Genomic DNA, 15,571 nt, shown 5'->3' with positions numbered 1-15,571 from the left:
TGATGAGCTCCCCATAGAGAATACTCACCATGAGTGAATTGGGATGATGGCTAGCCACTAGTAAAATTCTGTTTCCAGCACTTTCTTTCCTGTGTAGCTATGTTCTTAGTATGTTGCCCTCTACCTGGATGGCTATATCAAGTAATTCACTGTTCCTGTTGATTATTTTATGGGTGAATTTGAGATTAGGATTTTTCGTTTATGGTGTGTTAATGAATCTCTCTGCTAATTTTGGATCACCCTCCAATATCAGGAAGAGATTGTCAATGTATCTCACCCATTGGGGGATATGACTGGTGTACTGTGTACTGCTCACTGGCTTCCGTACAGACCACCTGCTCCCCCCACTATACATATATATATATGTATATATATATATATATTTTTTTTTTTTTTAAACAGCAGTCCAGCAGGGAAGTATGCACCACTGCTGCATTAAATGCAGGCCTGTGACTTGGACTGGGAAAAGTCACTAATGGAACGTGAGAGAACATAAAATTAATATTTTACTGGAAAAGTTGACAGCCTACTGGAGGGTGATGAAAATGTCATAAAGTTCGACATTAACAAACTCCCACTGGAGGGAAGGCAAATATAGAAACTACCAGCGCCACAATGCAATGGGCAGTGAACCCACCTGAGGGCAATAAAAATCAAAGTGAGCTGAGGTTTCATTTGTTTATAAATTCAAAATACGCAGCCTATGATCAAGGACTCGGGGGAGTCCGAAACGTGTAAGGAACAAATGCATGGATTTCCAAAAAGTATGCTTTTGTTTTAAAGGAAAACCTCACGAGGTGTGCAACTTCATTTCTGGGACAGAAATGGAGCCATAATATATATAAATATATATATATAAATATATATACATATATATACATGCATGTATATATATATATTTATATATATACATATAGATATAAATGAATATACATATATATATAGAGTTACCTCAGGTAACTTTAACTGCTGAATTTGAATGACTTTGTACAAATGAAATCTGAGCCTAACAATAATTTCCGTATAATGTTTTGTTTTTTTCAGTGAAAAAAAGAATACATATATGTATAGATATGTGTGTGTGTATACTTATTTTTCACTGAAAAAAACAAAGATTACAGTGATGTTATAGTTAGGCTCAGATTTCATTTGCACAAAATAAATTCAAATTCAGCAGTTAAAGTTACCTGAGCCAACTACAACTTACACCCCCACAATGCACTGCTTCTGACCTCACATATTACATCACTCATGAGATGGTCAGTGACATCACTAATGACATCACTGGTGAACAGTCATAATATCGAATTTTTAATATCAGATTGCCATAATATCGTGTTTTTTATATAGAATGGACAGAATATCGAAATGCCAAAATATAGTGGTGCAGAATATCGAAATTCAGGTAGGAAATATTGATTGTCATAATATCGAAGTTAGTAAAATCGACAGTCATGATATAGTTGTTAAAAAGATTTAAAAAATTATAGTGTTTTAAGTGTTAGTATATGTGTTAAAAGTATGTATTATTTTTGTAATGTATGTTTTAATTGTTTTCAAGTAATGAATTTTATGTTATTAATTTTTGCGTAATTTAATTCTGTAGCGGATTGTGGGTTTATAGGGGAATAGGGTGGGAAGTAATTTAATTATAGTAAATTAAATATTAATTTTTAGGAATTATTAATTATTTTTAATTTAATTTAGCGTTTTAGTTCTGTAGCGGGTGGTGGGTTTATAGGGGAATAAGGTGGGAAGTAATTTATTTGTTATTAAGTAATTATTTAATTTTATTTATTGGTATTGATAAAAAATATATTGTTAAACAATTATTAATTGGTAGTTAAGTTTTTACTAATCGGTAATTAATTTTTATTAATTTTTTAATTGATAATTTTATTAATTGTATTATTTATTATTCAGAGCGGGTTGTTGGTTCATAGGGGAATAGGGTGGGAAGTAATTTAATTGTAATTAAGTAACTATTCATTTTTATTTATTGGTAGTGATAATTAATATATTGTTAATTAATTATTAATTGGTAATTAATTTTTAATAATTGATTAATTGATCATTATATTAATTGTATTAATTTATTATTCAGTGCGGGTTGAGGGTTTATAGGGGAATAGGGTGGGAAGTAATTGAATTGTAATTAAATAATTATTGGAAATAATTTTGTGTATTCATAATGAATTTACTGTTAATTAATTATCAATTGGTAAACATTTTGTATTACTTATTCGTTTTTGGTATTGAAAAATAATGTGTGGTTAATTAATTATTAATAGGTAATTAATTTTTAATGATTAATAGTTTTTGGTGTTTATTGATTGATTATTAAATAATTTGTCATTGGTAATTAATTTTTAATAATTTTTTATTGGTATTGCTAATTAATTTATATATATTTAATTATTAAATCATTACTTTCCCTACTGTTGCACTCACTGGAGGGGGAATAGTAATTTTTACCCTCCCGCTATCCAACACTTTCCCTACTGTTGCACTCACTGGAGTGGGAATAGTATTTTTTACCCCTAAGCTATCCAATGCTTTCCCTACTGTCGCACTCTCTGGAGTGGGAATAGTAATTTTTACCCCTACGCTATCCAACGCTTTCCCTACTGTTGCACTCACTACAGTGGGAATAGTAATTTTTACCCCTACGCTATCCAACGCTTTCCCTACTGTTGCACTCACAGGAGTGGGAATAGTAATTTTTACCTACTCGCTAGCCAACGCTTTCCCTACTGTTGCACTCACTGGAGTGGGAATAGTAATTTGTACCCTCCCGCTATCCAACGCTTTCCCTACTGTTGCACTCACTGGAGTGGGAATAGTAATTTTTACCTACCCGCTATCCAACGCTTTCCCTACTGTTGCACTAATTGGAGTGGGAATAGTAATTTTTACCCTCCCGCTATCCAACTCTTTCCTTACTGTTGCACTCACTGGAGTGGGAATAGTAATTTTTACCCTCCCGCTATCCAACACTTTCCCTACTGTTGCACTCACTGGAGTGGGAATAGTAATTTTTACCCTCCTGCTATCCAACGCTTTCCTCACTGTTGCACTCACTGGAGTGGGAATAGTAAATTTTACCCTCCCGCTATCCAACACTAAAAATATTGAATATTTTTTAATAATATTGAGTTAACATATATATGTATTAAAAAATAAAAATGAATGTTTATTTTTTATTTACATTAATTATTTATTAATTTTAACGTTATTTAAGTATTTTTAAATATGTTTTTATTATTTCATGATTTTACATTACTTTTAAGACATTTAAAAATTTCGATATTTTAACAAACTATACTATTTACAACTATATTTTTGATTCAATATTGTTTTACTTACCTGTTTGTAGATAGGAAGTCGATATTCTGTCATTCTATATTTTGTCATCGATATTTTGGCAGGTCGATATTTTGCTCCTTGATATTCTGTCAGTGATCCGACATCACTGATGTCATCAGGGCCAAAAAGCACTTAAAAAAAATACTGCGAAAATGTGACAGAGCAGTGAATCTTTGGCAAAAATGTAAAATAAAAAGCACTGGCTACTGCGCTTAATTTTAATACAGCCCCCGCTTGGCCTGTCCCAGGGACATTTCTTTTTTTAAATGGAGGGGGCACATGGGGCCCCCTTCTCAAGCTCATTAAGCACAGAGGATCACCACCTCCCCCGGGGCATTATCAGTGAAAAAGGAGGGGGGGAATGGGGCCCCCCTCCATGGGCTCTCAAAGCAATTCCCTGAGGCTAATGAAATGTTGATGGGGCACATGATCGCCCCCAAGCCCCAGGGACCACAAACTCACATGGGCTAAAAAACATCTAGGGCCCCATTAGGATGGCGGGCGGACTCGATCCGCCTGTGTAGAATGGGACCGCCTGCCATTGGTGCTGGGGTCCCGTTGGTGACATTAGGATTCGCCCGCCACACTGGCAGGCGCGTCCTGCATGCTTGCACAACGTGGCAGGCACCACGCGGTGCCTGCCATGTTGTGCATGGAACTGTGCACCCCCCACCCCCCAGAATCCCTGGGGGCCCGCTAAGGGCCCCCAATGGCGAGAACCACCTGCCTTATCATGGCGGCGTTGCCGCCATGGAAAGGCATTTCCCCGCACATATGCTAATATGGATGGCGCTGTCTCCCAGACACCGCCACCATGTTAACACCTTTTCCGCAGATGGTCTTTTTGTCTGCGGGGTTCCCCCCGCCATGGTAATGTGACAGGGGGATATTGCTATGCGGGCCGTGGTTTTTGGCGGGCGGATCGGCATTGCGATATGGGCGGTGGTGATCTGCCCGCTATCCTAATGACCCTCCTAGTTTGGTTCCCCACAGATCCCCCCTAGGTCCCAGGGACCACCGCCTCCTCAAAATGGAAGTGGGGCCACGAGACCCCCCTTTGGGCCCATATGAGGCCCCAAGGACCACCAACTCCCCAAGAACAGCCCTGAAAAGTAAAGGAGAGTGGCTGTGCAGCACCCCTCTTGGAGCCATACATGGCCCTGTGGTCCACCACCCTCCAGGACCACCTCCTGCTATGTCCCAGGATACCCATCTCCAAGACATAGCTGTTCGATTTCAATTAGCGGGAGCTGATAACTCCTGGCAAGCGATAGCAAATACACCAATTCCAAGCGGGTGGGAGATGTCAAAGTGATCCCGTCCACTGGAAGCAGAGGTTTCATCATCTTTCCAGCCCGCAGACATGCAGGCAGGAAAAGAGATGAAATAGATTGCTCCTGCACAGAGGGAGCTGCCTTTCCAGCAGCTCCCTATGTGCAGCTGCAATGCTGGCACCCGCCAAACCATGGCTCCCCTGCGTTCGCAGGGTAAAAGAGAAGAAAATAAAGTGCTGAAACTAGCAGAAAGAGGCAAAATAAAGGTGAGCAACGAGCAGAAACAACAAAATCAAGGTCAGCAATGAGCTGAAAGATGCAAAATAAAGGTGAGAAACAAGCAGAAAGAGGCAAAATAATGAGCAGCAGGCAGCAGAGAGAGGCAAAATAAAAGTGAGAAATGAGCAGAAACGGACAAAATAGGTCAGAAATTATCAAAAAGAGGCTGAAAAGAGGTCAGCAATGAATAGAAAGAGGCAAGATAAAAGTCAGAAATTACTGAAAAGAGGCAATATAATTTTTATAAATGAGCAGAAGGAGGGAAAATAAAGGCCAGCTGTGAGCAGAAAGAGGCAAAATAGAGGCCAGCAATGAGCAGAAAAGGCAAAATAAAGGTCAGAAATGATCAGAAAGTGGCAAAATAAAGTCCAGCAATAAGCAGAAAGAGGCAAAATAAAGATCAGTAAGGAGCAGAAACAGGTAAAGTAGAGGTCATAAACGAACTGAAAGAGACAAATTGTGGTCAGCAATGAGCTGAAAGGAGCAAACTAAAGGCCAGCAACTAATAGAAAGAGGCAAAATAGAGATCAGAAATGAGCAGAAAGAGGCAAGATAGAGGTCAGAAATTAGCAGAAAGAGGAAAAATAAAGGTCAGAACCGAGGAAAAAGAGGCAAAATAAAGGTCAGCAATGAGAAGAAAGAGGCACAATAAAGTTCAGAAGTGAGCAGAAAATGAGCAGAAAATGAGCAGAACCCATTCAGGCACTAATGCACCCACTCACAGACAACTCTGACATTCTCACACCCACTCACAGACCCAGACAGACACTCATCCACCAACTTACACCAACTTACAGAATTATTCATACTCTATCTCACCCACTCACAGATCTACTCTGATACTCACGACTGACTCACAAGACCCACTCAGAGACTCACACACCCACTCACAGACCCACCCAGAGATTCATGCACCCACAGATCCACTCAGACACTCATGCAGTCACTCACTGACTGACACACCTATGGAGCATTCGTAAGCCCACACAGCCCAATCAGACACTCTCATACCCACTCACAGACCCACTCAGACATTCATGCACCTACTCAGACACCCACTCAGACACTCACATACACACTCACAGACCCACTGAGACACTGACATACCCACTCACACACCCAGTAAGACACTCTCGCACTTAGGAATGCCTAAAAAAATCTAGGAATAAATGAAAGGGAAGAGCCTGAAATTGAATGCAGAAAAAATGGAAGTATTGTACTTCAGGCATCCCCCCTCCAGCTAATTTTTGGTGGCTGTCAGAATTGAATCTGTTGTAGCTTCTCCTTTAAGCTCTGGTTCTGTGTTAGATTCGTATCTAGAATGCCTTTAGAGAAAGGTTCAATTAATAGTCTTGACAGCACTGTTTGTTGGGTGAAAGAGTCAGCTATTGACAAGAAGGAATGGGAAGCCGCTTGTGAGGGTGATGAGGCAAGAAGTATCATCATGAATTTCATTGTCAATGGTTGGCCTTCTTTGGTTATGGTTCCAAATTGTGGGAGAGGTTTCTGGAATGTACGTGAAGAATTGAATATTCTACAAGGTGAACTCTTGCGGGGGGATAGACTGATACCTCCTGTTGGTATGAGATAGAAAATTGTCAATCTTGCTCATGAGGGTCATCTTGGGCGTAGCTTAACTAAAGCGAGAGTTAGAGAGTCTTATTGGTGGCCTGAAGTAGATCGTCAAGTGGAAGAAGTGGTCAAGGATTGTGTCATGTGTGCAGGAAATTACAAGTCAAGGAAAGCCAGGACTGCTCCTCTTTCTCCTGTTGCGATACCTGAGCGCCCTTGGTCAAAGCTTGCTGTTGACATTGTAGGCCCTTTTGACACCTTGTCTCCCTCAGAAAGGTTTGTTGTAGTACTAGTTGATTATACATCCAAGTGGGTGTCTGCTTCTTGTATGGGTTCAGTTGTAACTAAGAACATTATTGCATTTCTTAAAGATGCCTTCACTTGTGAAGGTATACCCGATGTTCTTGTATCAGATAATGGGGTGCAGTTCACCTCTCAAGAAATGGCAGATTTTTTGAAAGAGCTTTCTATTACACATCACAGAACTGCTCTCTATGCTCCACAAATGGGTTAGTTGAGAGTATGAATAGATTAGTTAGAGCTTCTGCTCAGAATGCCTTGGAGAGAAGTGCCCCACTCAAGCCCATCCTGAGAGAAAAATTGTGGGCACATAGGAATGCACCCAATAGTGTGACTGGGTGTTCTCCATTTGAAAAACTTAAGGGAAGAACAGTTGGTTCAAAGTTAAATCCTCTTTGGTTGAGTGTGAAAGATAGGGGTTGTTTTGTGCAGAATTGGAGACTTAATAAATATCAAGAGGATTACAAACGTAGGTTTGATATAAAAAATGGGGTATGTCAACCTACTTGGAAAATTGGTGACTTTGTGTTTGTTAAGAAAGCAGTTTGGTCTCCCAAAGGCGAAACAAAATATTTTGGTCCGAGACGTATCATTAAAGTCATGAGGAATGTAGTGATGCTTGATGGGGGGGGATGTGTGGAGTATGTCCCGGTTGTCAAAATGTGCCCATTCAGGAATGGATACAGAGATTCTTTGTATCAGCCTAAATTTCCAAAATGTAATCAAAATTGTACTCGTGCTGATTTGTCTATTCATGGTTCCAGTATCAGGTCACCACCATTGTATCTTCAAGATTACTGTGTAAAGTACAAATAGTATTCGGTAGGTTTTATCTTTGTATCTGCAAGTTAACTGGAAATTGATATGTTCTTTTCCTAAATTTGTGATTTACTTATGTATCTGTTTAATCTGTTTTATTTTATCTTTCTTCTTTTCTATTCTTTCTTTTGTGTTCTTTTACATTTCTTATAAAGGGAAGATGTGTTGTAGCTTCTCCTTTAAGCTCTGGTTCTGTGTTAGAATGTGATGACATGGGCGAGAGGTCAGAAGGGACTGAAGGGACAGTTGGAGCTGAAGCCTGCTGTCATCGCTGCATATTTGGTGGGTGTTACAAATAAACACTTTAAAGAGACTTCGTGTGGATCCTCTTTATAATAGAATCCACCTCCAGTCCCGTCAGACTCAGCCAGATATTTGGGAATTAGGCTGGATAAGGACTTATCATTCACTGCCCGGGTACAACCCATCTCCTCTACGTGTTTCTGAAAGATGAGATCCATTAGGAAATTAATACACTTTTTGCTGCAAGAACACGGGAAGACAACAATCCATGCTTTGTGACCTCACACTTGGACTATGGAAACAGCCTATATCTGGGGTTACTTGCATACCTGACTCGCAGGTTACAAATGATCCAGAATTTCGCAGCAAGATTGATTAGGTGGGTACCTTTTCGTCACCACATCTCTCTTCATCTGAGACAGCTTCATTGGCTTTCAGTTATCAGTAGGCTAGAGTTCAAGTCATTGTTCTTGACTTTTAGAACTGCTAGACGTTTAGGCCCAAGGTTCTTCAGGCAATGTCTACATTTATATCATCAAGATAAGGTCTTGAGATCCAACCACCTGCAGCTTTTCAGGGATCCACACTTCTGCAAAGCCCGGCAAGGTGGCAGATCTTTTGGGGTAAAAACAGCAAAACTCTGGAACTCTACTACCGCCTCACCTTCGTCTGCTGGAGTCAGAAATAGAATTTAGGAGAATTTAGGAGAGCATTAAAAACCTGTCTCTTCATGCAGACATAACTGCTGGCTTGACCCTCTCATTAGCCTCCCGCCAGCACCGGGACACCTCCGTAGTGGTAGTTGTGTGCTTTAGAAATGCTTATTACATTACATTACATTACTCACTCACACACCTACTGAGACACTCATGCACTCACTCACACACTCACTCTCAAAGGTTACAGGTTACAGTAAGGAAATAACATTAAAAAAACATAGATATTCACTGAAAAAATCAAAGGTTACTGGGATATTATAGTTAGGAAATAGAATTAACAAAACCTTGGAAATTCACTGAAAAAAACAAAATGTCACAGAAATCACTCTTTAGGTATGCCTGGGATGGGAAAATATAAGCACTCCATGCATTCCCGAATTTTTGCCCAAAGCAATGGCAGCATCAGCTAGATGAGGAGGAGGCCTACACATCAGGCACAGGACGATCAGTGACAGCTGAAAACAGACCTAAATCAAATGTCCTCTAGCAAAACAGTAATCAAATACCAGCCCACCAGTATATGGTCACGTACTGCTGCAGCCGGTGATGATTTTTGCATTCGATTTTTTTTACGAGGTGGTATGGAAAAAAATTCTCAGACTGTCAGTTCCTTCTCTGGTCTTGGACTCTGCTCTTCATCCTTCTCCTCTATCTTGTCTGACCTCTATTGTCCTGATGCCATTCTTGTTTTCAGTTGACCCAAAAATATTTTGAAAAATCCAATACATTGTAGAGGGGAGGAGCACAGCAACTCTTCCCAACTAAGTGCTACCCAAATGAATGTCAAAGGGAGTCGTCTTTGTAGAAAGAAACGAAGACAGTGATTTCAACCAATCAGAAATGTTTTTTTGTTTGTGATACTGTTCTTGTGTTACCGCCACAAGACCTTGAAACACAAAAACAAGGTGCTGTTATAGATACTCATAATAATAAGCGCACCATTTATTATTTCATGATGGTCTTGCGGTAGTACTGCAAGCCTTGGAACAGAACTTACCAACATAGCTCTGTTGCTGCAGAGCCTTGTCCTTGGCTATGGCAGTATCACAGTTGTATACGAAAATCAAAATTGGAGAAAAACAAGTTATAACAAATAAAACACATAAGGCATCCTCAAAATGTGACCTAGGTACAAGACCTCTGCTTTCTTTTAATTTTATACCTAGAGGAAGATATGCAGAGTACATCAGCGTTCCCTGGGAGGCTTGTCATTGATTGTAGAGGTCCCGAATAGTACTGCAGTAGGACAAAAAGATTTTTTTTTAAACAAAAGATAGATTGTGTTACAATAGTATTGAAAATGAGTTGAAAATACTAAAATTAAAAATTGACATTATAATTAACTTTCAACATGATGCTAGATTTCATGTTAATAACTCTCTGAAAATCACTGAAGACTAACAGTTAAAGTGATGTTATAGTTAGGTAAAAATATCACTCATTTTGCATTTGTTTAAAACTTTTAAAGCACTGAAATTAAGCAGTTATATTTAAATGAGCTAATTATCACTTGCACACCCACCATCTTCTACTTATGGCCTACACATTACATCACTCATTACATGTTCAATGACATTTACTATGTCACTGATATCTACTCCTTAACTTAAACTTAAAGTGGTGTGACCATTGGTAAAAAAAAAGAAACCTTCAGTCCGTCAGCACTTGCTACTGTACAGGGTTTCCTCCTGCACAGACAACTCAGTAGACAGGAACATTGATCAGCAGAACCTACAATGCACAGTCTTTGCCCAACACAGAGGTTAGAATGGGCAGACCAGTCCCTCACCACATCCTACTTCGCACAGCCATTGCTCTGATAAACATTCTCAATAGAGAGACCAGTCCCTCTGCCCACCCTACAACACACAGCCCTTGCTATGGAAATAGATGTTAGTGGAGAAGCCAGTCCTTTTTCACACCCTACTTTGCACAGCTGTCACACTGCAGAGAGGTATAAGCAGACAGACCAGTCCCTTTTCTTGGCCTACTACACACAGCTATCATCCTGTACAGTGGTCTCAGCAAACAGAGACCAGTCCCGTACCACACTCTACTACACACAGCCATCACCCTGCACAGAGGTCTCAGTGAACAGCTCCATCACTCATCACACTCCACTGTGCACAGTTGTCACCCTGGAAACGAACTCTCAGTGCAGAGGCCACTCCCTCATCACACTCTACTACACACAACATTTGCCATGTACAGAGCTTTCCGGTCGAAACGGGGTAGTTATAGTTAGGAAAACTTTTCCATAAGATATTGATTATTTGTTTTGCTAATAAGGTCGACACTGTTGGGAGAACCTTCACAAAACTTGCCAAAATAAAGTCTCATCCTCCTCAGGTTCTAGCTAGAATGTTGCAGGGTGATCCAACACACGGGGGCCAAGAAAAAGGAAGGGTCCCAAAACAAATTTTTCCAATGCAATTTTCAGTTGGAAAATTATATCCAGCTGCAACCAAAATGGCTAAACAGAATTACATCAAATTTATCCAGAGAGCTTGCCTTTTCAGATCTGGTGTAAATCTGTAAAGTAGTTTCTGAGAAATTAATATTCAAACTTTTTGTATATATAGCAACACAGAACCAGCTGAAGATCTATGGATCATCCTGCACTATGACTATTGGCCCCGATTAACTGCAGGGGGTCCATGAGGTCAACCACACATAGTGAATGGATATCCACAACCTGCCATCTTAGGACTTGGAGCCCGGTCCCTGAGTTTTAGAAAATAAAATGTAATGAAATATAAGTGGCCAGAGTAAGAGTACCCTGACTTCTTGTGTCCCAAAGTGACTCTTCAGGGGTCAAAATGCATTAAATAAAGTTTGTGATTCTGTTGATTCACCGCAATATCTACTGTGGCCCTCTGGAGGATCATGGTTTAACTGTCAATCCATGGCGCTACAAAAAACTAAACAAAGGAGATTGGGCACCTTCAGGCATCTTGGTGCTGTCTGGTCCTGTGCCAAAACCCACACCGATCGGGCTCATAGACGTGCACTGTGTAGCTGGGAGCACATAGAGGTTGGGCACAGTGCCAGGCCCTGCGTCCAACCCTACCCTGTGCATGGCAGAAGGCCATGCATTGCAAAGGATTGGGTGCCCACAGAAAGTTGAGCGCATGGCCTGGCGATAGGCCATGTTCTACGCGGAACCCTACTTTATGTTAAATAAAAACATAGAAATTAACTGAAAAACACATTAAAGTTAGGTTATAGTTAGGCATTGTAGTAATATATTAATTTACATTAAAGAAACCTTAGAAATTCACTGAAAAAAACAAAGATTAAAGGTATGTTATAGTTAGGTTAAATTAGTCATTTTAACCTAAAAAACACTGAAATTCACCTGTTCTAGTTATGTCAAGTAACTATAACTCATGCCCTAAAGTAAATATAACTTGCACCCTCGTCATACACTGCTTGTACCCTCACATATTATATTATGCATGACATGTTCTTGATAACATCCCTAATGGCATCTGAAATGTCAACATTGAGAAAAACAATATGCATGGCGAGCTTGCGAGTTATAGCTACTTTAGGACATGTGTGTTACTTGAAATAACTATAACATGTGAATTTCCATTTTGTTAGTTTGAAACATTAGGTTTTAACCAACATTTTCACTAAACTGTAACATCCCTTTAACCTTTTGCTTTTTCATTTAAATAATTTAAGATGTATTTATCTTCTCATTGATTAAATAAAACGTTAAAACTTTTTAATTAAAATGTTTTAATTAATCACAATTCATGAAACAAATACGTTCTAAAAAATAATAAATACATATAAAAATGATAGTGAGGATGAGTTTAAAAAAAAAATAATTGTAAATAATAATTATAAATTAAATGACCATATTTTATATTTATTTAATTATTGATAAAACATTTAGGGGCCGATTCCGATCCTGGAAAAATTTCCCCCGTCCGAATTGTATCTGGACTTATTTCCATCCAATTCGTACAAGTAGCGTACAAACTGCCAAGTACGATTCGCATGTGAAAAACTCCATACGAATCACATCGGGAACATTTCCCCACATGTCCTCGGGTCGGAAATTGTGTCCGACACATCCCCGGACGATTCACCGTACGAATCGGAAAAATGAAGTCCGACCGCGCAAGTACGATCACTCCCGTCCTTTCCATTTCAAAACTGTATGGAAAAAACACCGTACGGACCGAACTCCCATAGCAACCATGGAGACACGTGCCCGCATACGCGCCGAACACCCTACCACAGACCCCGCATGTACGCGCAAAACGCCCCCCGGCCGCGGATGTACGTGCCGAACCCCCACCAGTGTATGCATGGAGCGTACCCCCACCCATGTATGCATGGAGCATACCAACTCCCCACCCGTGTATGTACGGATCCTACACCCAGCCCCCCCTGTATGTACGGACCGTACCCCCACCCGTGTATGCATGGAGCGTACCAACTCCCCACCCGTGTATGTACGGACCGTACCCCCACCCGTGTATGAATGGAGCGTACCAACACCCCACCAGTGTATGTACGGACCGTACCCCCCACCCGTGTATGTACGGACCGTACCCCCACCCGTGTATGTACGGACCGTACCCCCACCCCACCAGTGTATGTACGGACCGTACCCCCACCCGTGTATGCATAGAGCGTACCCACTCCCCACCCGTGTATGTACACCAGCACCCTCACCCAACATCGGGCATGTACGAGTCGTACTAAGCCATAGCAAAGGACAGCACTGTACAACAACATGGCCCATGTACGCACCGTACAGACGCAAAAAACACTCCTACTGAACCAGGACAAATCAAAAAAACACAAGGAGAGTCAATTCGAGGCACACAATACCACAAAACATATCCAACAAGGCCAAATACATCCTATACACTGACAAACAGCTAAACAGAGGCCCAAACCACTACCACTCCTTATAACACACCCACCCAAAGTTCAAACACAGCCACACCCACAAATGGACCAATAAAAAGGACCAACACACACAAACCATGATCCTTTGCAACAGATCCACTGCTGCCAGACCCCAGAGACAACGCACTGCACCATACTACATCCATCAATACACCTTACACTTGCACTCCTTCACATAACCACCATCACAAACACCCCCTCATCACATTCACACACACACACCCACACACCCACAACCATCCACACCCACACCCCACACCATGCCCACCAACAAGAATCCAAAGTTCACAAAGGTCGAGCTGGAGGTCCTTGTCGACGAAATCATCAGAGTCGAGCCACAGCTCTTTGGAACATTGGTCAGACGGACCAGCATATCAGAAAAATCAGACATGTGGCAGAGGATAGTCAATTCCGTGAATGCTGTCGGGGCCACCAGAAGGACCAGGCATGAGTGCCAAGCCAGGTGGTACGATCTGCGGAGGACGGTCCGCCGCAAAATGACGGACGACCACAACCAGGCCAACATCACTGGAGGAGGTCCGTCCCGCAGACCGGTACACTACCATCCCTGGGAGGAGAAGGTGATGGCCACGCTGCCGCCGTTGGGAGTAGACGGACTAGAAGGAGTCCGAGAGCCTGGTGAGTACACAAACAACTCACCTCACATGGGGGGAACGCCATATACAACCCAAATACCAATCATGCACGCAACCCCCCCAAAGCCAGCACCGGACACAACCACACTCCAAAAACACACACATGCCACTAGCGCCTCCATGCCCCATGCCCCAAGCAAGGCCATGCCAAGTCACAGGCCACACAAAACACCAACAGAAGACAGGATGTCCCCGATGCCGGGAGGGTGGGCCTCAAAACTAACATAGAGCAACTCTGAAGCACACAACAATGCCCTCAGCCCATATGGCTTAGGGCACAGCCATACAAACATTGTGTCCCCACACAGTACTGTTTTGCCTGCTAATGGTGGCCGCGTTGCAGGACAACATGGGTATGAAGGCACAATTTGCACATAACAGCAGCTAATGAAGACGCAGCACACTGAAAGAGTGTCAGCACACACCGCCACAGCAGCAGCGCAGACACAGACACTCTGCCCAATGGGTGCCGGCAGAGAAGAAACAAACCCACATGAACAAGCCAATGGCCTTTGAAAGACCTGCAAACTGTGTGTGCCCAGGAAGCTGGGCTGAGGTGACAGAGGGTGACACACAGAGGGAGGGAGAGGGGCGGAGAGTGGGAAAGAGACAGAGGTGGACACAGGGAGACAGACAGAGGGAGGGAGGAGGCTGACAGAGGGAGGGAGAAAGGGAGATAGAGGGCGACGGACAGAGGGAGGAGGCTGACAGAGGGAGGGAGAAAGGTTGACGGACAGATGGAGGAGGCTGACAGAGGGAGGGAGAAAGGGAGACAGAGGGAGACCAAATCACCCTTGGGTGGTGTGGCCATGTCCGCTCGTCAGCAGGTGGACTGTGTGCATGTAGACAAGGTTTGGCAGTGCGTGAACCCCCCCTTCAACCTTTGATGAACACTAGGCCATGTGTCAATCTATGCATGAGTACATCCGTGCTGCAGGCCCAAACAGAACCTTACACCCAGTATACCCACCCACTGTGTTTGTCAGAACCCTGTCACAAATTGTTAATTTACCTACCTGCATTCTCAAATAGCATGGAAAAAACAACATTTGGCCACGTACAGTGCAACACGGAAGGCGGGTCTGCATGGCTTGCTACGCCCGCTCAATACACTGCTGACTGCATTCCCAAAAGATGCATCAACTAAGATTGTGTCACACATAGGTAAAGTGTCGAAAGCTGTGGCCAAGGGAAATACCCATGCACAAGTGCACTGTGAGAGGAATGCTAGCCAAATCCAACCACCCAGAGGAACTGTGCCAAATCAAAAATGAAGGAAACATGGATGTCGCATGTAACACAATTAACACTGTCTCTCTCACACACAGGTCAACGTAGTCGATCTCCCCCCAACACTGGGGGGAAGACTCACAGGACCAGGCTCTGCGTGAAGAGGACCCCACCGGCA

The sequence above is a fragment of the Triturus cristatus genome, chromosome 6, assembly GCF_964204655.1.
Source record: "Triturus cristatus chromosome 6, aTriCri1.1, whole genome shotgun sequence".
In the NCBI taxonomy this organism is placed as follows: domain Eukaryota; kingdom Metazoa; phylum Chordata; class Amphibia; order Caudata; family Salamandridae; genus Triturus; species Triturus cristatus.
The sequence above is the reverse complement of the archived record's forward strand: the minus strand, read 5'-3'. Positions refer to the sequence as shown.